The sequence below is a fragment of the Micropterus salmoides genome, unplaced genomic scaffold (genome assembly GCF_014851395.1).
Source record: "Micropterus salmoides isolate LMB-PRFRI ecotype aquatic unplaced genomic scaffold, ASM1485139v1 Ms_hic_scaffold_17, whole genome shotgun sequence".
Lineage (NCBI taxonomy): Eukaryota > Metazoa > Chordata > Actinopteri > Centrarchiformes > Centrarchidae > Micropterus > Micropterus salmoides.
Window position 1 is genome coordinate 18,130,514 of NW_024040817.1, and position 6,179 is coordinate 18,136,692.

Genomic DNA, 6,179 nt, shown 5'->3' on the forward strand with positions numbered 1-6,179 from the left:
TAACTGTCTACCAAGACATGTATGGTTTTCCAAACCAAATTGGAAAAAAAAAGCAAGTCGTTCTTATTTTTCCAAAACGGGAACATGGAAAAAGGTTAACAAAAAAACAGACATCTGTTTTTGTTCTTCAGTTTTAAAACCAAAACGGAAAAACAAAGCTGCTGCGTTTTGTTCTATCTCTGACCAGTGTTGTATCCCTACTGGTTTTCAAACTAATTGGCTGCCTTACACGTGCTCCTGTTGTTTGCAACAGCCGTGGTCTGCGTCGGGCTTTATCTAACAAGAGGGAATGATCACCGACCCCGCAGCGCACCAGGTCGCTCTTGTGACCTCCTCTCCCTCACCCTGTACGGTCCAGCACCCTCTCCGGTAGACCTACTATGGGTTGTGTTGCCAGTGGACCAACGCCCTGGATGTCAGTGGTCGTTCCCTCTGGCTGATGAAGTCCGATGCTCCTGATTTACATATGGACTGGAGGCTCTCCGCAGCGCTCTTCCGTCTCACAAAAATAAAGGTCAGGTCGAAAGAGTAGAGAGGCTCAACAAAAATTACCCGAACCTTTTGATCCGTGTATGATTCGTTAATATACAGCTCGCCGAATTAATATACAGCTCGCTGAATTAACTAATAACAGTTCATGTTTGCTGTGTACCATTGGATGTACTGACAACTATCACTGAATTAATTTGATACTGAAGAAATTGGAGGATTCTTATAGAACTTCTGAGAAGTTCTCTAAAACTAAGACAAGTCTAAGACAAGAACTTCCTGTTCTTGTCCCAGTTGCTAGTGAGTTACAAACTGAATGGTGAGCCTCCTATTTAATCAGGCACCACCCTCGCCCAAGTGTATCTGCTGCAGGTTTCTCAAGTGTAACACACCAAGCTACACTAATTGGACATATTTTAAAACAGAAAAACAAAAACAGATGTATGTTTTTTGTTTTCTGTTTACCTGTTTTTCAGTTTTGTGGTAAAACCAAAAAACGACTTCTTTTTTTTCGATTTGAAATCAAAACAATGAAAGAACAACCCCACACGGATTCATATGGGAAAGAAGATCATTTGTGCATTTTGCTTCCTTCACAGAACAACATATTCTTGCAGAAATCTTGAATTATCATACTATTTTCTATAAAAAGGGAAATCATTATGTTTCCAGACACAACTATGAATATGGTCACATTAATAATCCAATTTCTGGTGATTAAAGTACAATTTTATTCAAGGTTTAGCTTGAGTTTATATAAAAAACAAAACGAAAAACAAAGAAAAACTGCCTGCTTGATCCCCCTGTATCTGCTTTTGAATTGTTCATATCAAATTAACTTCTGGTCTTCCTTTATGTACAATACAAACTTAAGTTAGATCAGACTTGACAACAATGCAACTTTAATTACAACTATCATACAGTAGTGACCAGCTAATAACTGTAGTAATTGCTTATTGAAGATTCAATGCAACAATCCACATTCAGCAGAGAGTGAGGGGATTGTTCATTTGTTATAATGTTGAACTGACAATGTGATTACAATTTGCCTCCAAATATTTAGAGTTAGTGTTTTCCTCTGACTCCAAATTCCATTTTACCCTTATAAACCATCAGTTTTGTAAACTATTTAAAATTGGTTTGACTGCTGACAGATTTTAATTCTGGTATTTTACAGTTTTTCTGAGAATGTTAAATGTCAGTTTCTTCATAAACACAGACTTTTGATCCAAGCAGTTTGGTTTTCAGTTAATGTTCTTGTTAAGAATCTGAATATCATTCTTTACTTTTTGTATAAACTAATGTCACATTCAACCAAGCTGCCATTTTGTTTCATCATGGTATCACTACCAAACCAGACAAACATCTCATATTTGTGAAACATTTGTCTAATAATTACATTATACTGCGTACTTAGTGTTAATTTGCCATAATAAGTCAGCAACATTTCTTACTGTACATCAGGATCTTGTCACCTCAGTATGTAATTTGATTTCCTCAGCTCTTTGCTCTTTATGCTATACTGTATACCTGTATCCATTTTTTATGTGCAATTACTTTTTGATACTTAACCCTTAAATAACGATCAAACCTCACATTTTCAGTACGTTCAAATAACCATCAAACCTCACATTTTCAATACGTTCCAGCATCTTTCAAAATATATTCCTCAACTTAATATATCATTTAGAAGGCATGACATAAAGTACACACACACACACAGACACACGCACACATATATACACCCTTGAAATGATGAAGGCACTTGCAAATGACAAGGTAATCCAAAATGTAAACAAGACTTTGGTGTTTCATTTTGACCTCATTACTTCAGATTACATTAAACTCTGCTTTTTGTCTTTTTACAAAATTAACCAAAACACTGGCAAAGACAAATCACAAAGATTTAGTGAGAAAAGATATGAAACTAAATTTAAATCAAGTCAGCATCTTAGAAGTATACAGTGTATGTATACTTTTCCTTTGAAACAGAGAGAGAACATAAAAACTGTGATATACTCATAACCCTGCTAAATACTTCATCCTTTGCTAGTTCTTTTATATAAGGTGTGTGTGGTAAATGTTGTCTTATATGCATATGATCTCAGATTAGATGGTAACTGTACACTGTGATGCCCTCTAAACCTCTTGACTGCAGTTGAGATTTTCTTTTGTGGCCTTTGCCAGCTTCCACTGACCCTCTAATGGTCCCCATGATTGTATCATAAATAGGTAAAATCTGACTTTACGGGGTTGAAATAAATGGCGTTAAAGGAAAAAAGCCTGATGACTTATGGTGCTTTCAGACCAAAAGTGAAGCGAGCGTTCGGGGCTGTGAGTTTACTTACAAAGTAAAGACGCGTAGAGCCGCAATTTCCTGTCGGGCCGCGCGAAACGAAGGCAACGTGAAGGAATTCGCGTGACTTGAATATTTTCAACTCAAGCGAGAAACTGGTATTACGCTGAGTCGCGATAGCCTATCAACGTTGAGATTGTCCGTACGTCACCGACAGCTTCAGAGCGTTGTGTGGAGAGGGCGAGGCAGAGCGGGGCGATTGAAAATCTGCTGGATGGCTGAGAGCTGCTAAACTTGGGCTAGAGAAGCAGGGAGCAGCGCTCCAGCTTTTGGACAAATAAACACCCGGGGTTGGACTGGATTATGCTCTGACAACTAAGCCGTTTGCTCGAGGGAGGAGCTCGAGTAAACTGCTTTTATTAAATTAGCTTTTTACTTTAGTTTTTGGGATTACAGTGTTGATTTATCTTCACTCGAGCTTCTCAGCAGCTAGCTTCCGTGCACATCCGGTTCCAGTGTTAGCGTCATTTGGCACTACTTCATATTTATAAAAAACGGACAAAACTGGACATTGCTGGGAGAAAAGAAAGCGAGGAGGTTGAACTACCTGGTGAGTTCAGAAAACATGTGTCTGTAACTTTATTCCAGCTATCGTTGTGCTTACTGTGACCAAGTTAGCATAGCATAGCCCTGATCGATCCAAACTCCATTCAGAAAACAAACATTTCAGAAGTTGTTGCCCTGCTGTCTTGCTGACAGACCTGACAAAGCAAGAATTCATATGTTTAACAAATCTGCATCATATTGTAGTTATTTCGGCATCAGTTTGATCCGTTTATTGCTATTTAATCACAGCAAAATGTTTACTTTGGGTTCATACAGCTGTAGTAATGACGAGTTGTGTTTATTTATCGCGTTGTGTGTGAACACTCCAGCGATTAAATCCGCGTTTGGTCTGAATGCCGCATAATGAGGCCTAACTGACGTCCATCATCCACCTCCTGCTCTCATTAGCTAAGGATATTTGAGACAGGAACACATTTCTGTCAACATGGCAAACGAGTGATAACAATTATCTCCTAATGCTGGAGAAACAATGACTCAGTGTGTAAGATTCCTGTAATGATGTCTGTCCTTTGTTCTGTGTGAGGTACATTCATTTGGGACAGACAGTTAGGAGCCCTTTGCAGCTGGTTCCCTGCATGGTCCACACCCTCACACACACACACACACACACACACACACACACACACACACAAACACACACATGCTATCCAGCACAGGAAGTGACATCATGAACCACTGGCCAAAATACAGGAAGCATGACGACAGCTTCTGAAGGACATGAGGGACACATCAGCTCTGTATAATCCACCAGCTGCTGCTACGGATCCCACACCCATGAGCGCACACACACACCCAACACACACACACACACACACACACACACACACACTTAGAGAAATTACTGTAAATTAGTGAGAGCACTAAGTTGAGCGTCAACACAGTCTACTTTGTTAAAATAACATTTTATAAATCAAACGTCATTTCTTTAAATGGTTTAAATGGGCTTTCATGGCCAAATGCTTGCATGGGTGCAAGATGAAATTTACATCATCTGCAATGTGAGAAATGTGGGAAAGTGTGCGCTTGTTGCTGCCTCATTATGTGAGCAGGGACACGTGTTTATTTACTAGGTTTGCAACCGATTATGATTATTATTTTCATTTTCGCTTGATCAGTTTCTTATTTAGTCTTAATATAAGGTTCTGGATGGGTGTAAAGCTCACAAGTCCCAACTGGGGGCTGTGGAGTCTGCATGTTCTTCCCATGTTAACATAATTGTCCTTCCAGTATTTCTGGTCCAGTGTAACCCCAAAATACATGCGTGTTAGGTATAAGGTTGAAATTGATTAGATTGGGTGATGGTTCATTTGTTTTGTCTATTTGTGTATGTGTGAATGTCTGCACTTTTCTCTAATCTTTTATCTCTTGTATTTTAGTACTGTATAGACCACACACTGATTGACTGATCAAATTGATGATCAATACTGCTGCTAAGAAGTGCAATCAGAACTTACCCCAGACAGTCATCTTTTCCTAGCTTAACCAAGTGCTGCAGGTGCCTAAACACAACCATAAAAAAGTTTAATTAGGCTGTGGTTGCTACCAGAAGATATTGAAACATATAAAATTTGTTGACAAGTAAATTTTTTATATATATATATATTCATTCAGTATCAACATTTTACATCAGCATTTTGCAACTTTCCAGATACATTTATCAATAATATTTCCTCATTATGTTAATCCGGTCAGCATTATGTTTCCTCCATAAAGCGTGTGCATTAGTTACATGTGTGAATGTGTATGTGTGCCTCTGAGCAAAGTTTGGGTTAAGACAGTGATTGTGCGTACGGTCTCCTGTTGTTACGTATATGGCTCTGTGCAGCCCACGTTCACTCTACGTTCCCACTGGATTAGGTTGCCAGCGTATCACGCACACACACAGACACACACACAGGCAGATGCCCCTTCTGTCTTGTTTTACTTTGTCCACTCCACACAAACCTTCTTTCCTTCTTTCTTTCTTTCTTCATAACTTTCTTATTTGCCATCCAAAATCACACACATGCAATCATTATGTTATGCCGTGAGTGTCTCCCTCTCTTTGTTCTTTGTCTGTCTCTGTTAACCTTTAAGTCTTCTCTGCGTAGCCTATTACTCGCTTCCTTGTTTTCCCTCTGTCTCTGTGTCTTTGTCTCTCCTCTCTGTCTCGCTCCCACACTCTCAACACACACAACAAACACACCACCACCCTCTTAACTTCTGCCCAGCTCATAATGCTGTGCTTCAGAAGAAGTATGCGTCGATAACCACAACAGTGCTCGCTCGCACCCCACCACACTCACGCAAACATACACAGAGAGGAACCCGCTGTCGCCTAAACGGCATGCTCCCAAATATTCATGAGAATCGTGAAAAAGCTACAAAGCAACAAAGCAAATATGTGTGGTGAACACCAAGCATTAAATCTGGGGTCTGGGATCATTGCAGGGATGTCACAACTTGGATTTTCATGGAGCCTCATCCTGTCAAGTGACTTTGATAATTTTTCTCTTTCTTTCTTTTTGTTTTTTACAGTAGTCTCTCATTAAAACCCACTGAATACGCGCAGAACCTCTTGACTGAACCTAATCATCATCAAGGACTCGGGCTACAGTATATTAATGCATATTTCCAGATACTAACGCCTGCAGTGACAGGTCTGAGTGCCCTGCTTGCCAACAAAGCCTTTCCTGTGCCTGTGAAACTCCAGCCTCTGTCTATTTCCATCTGCAGGGATAACAAACACAGCGTAAAGCACCCGATACAAACATAAACATGGGGAATA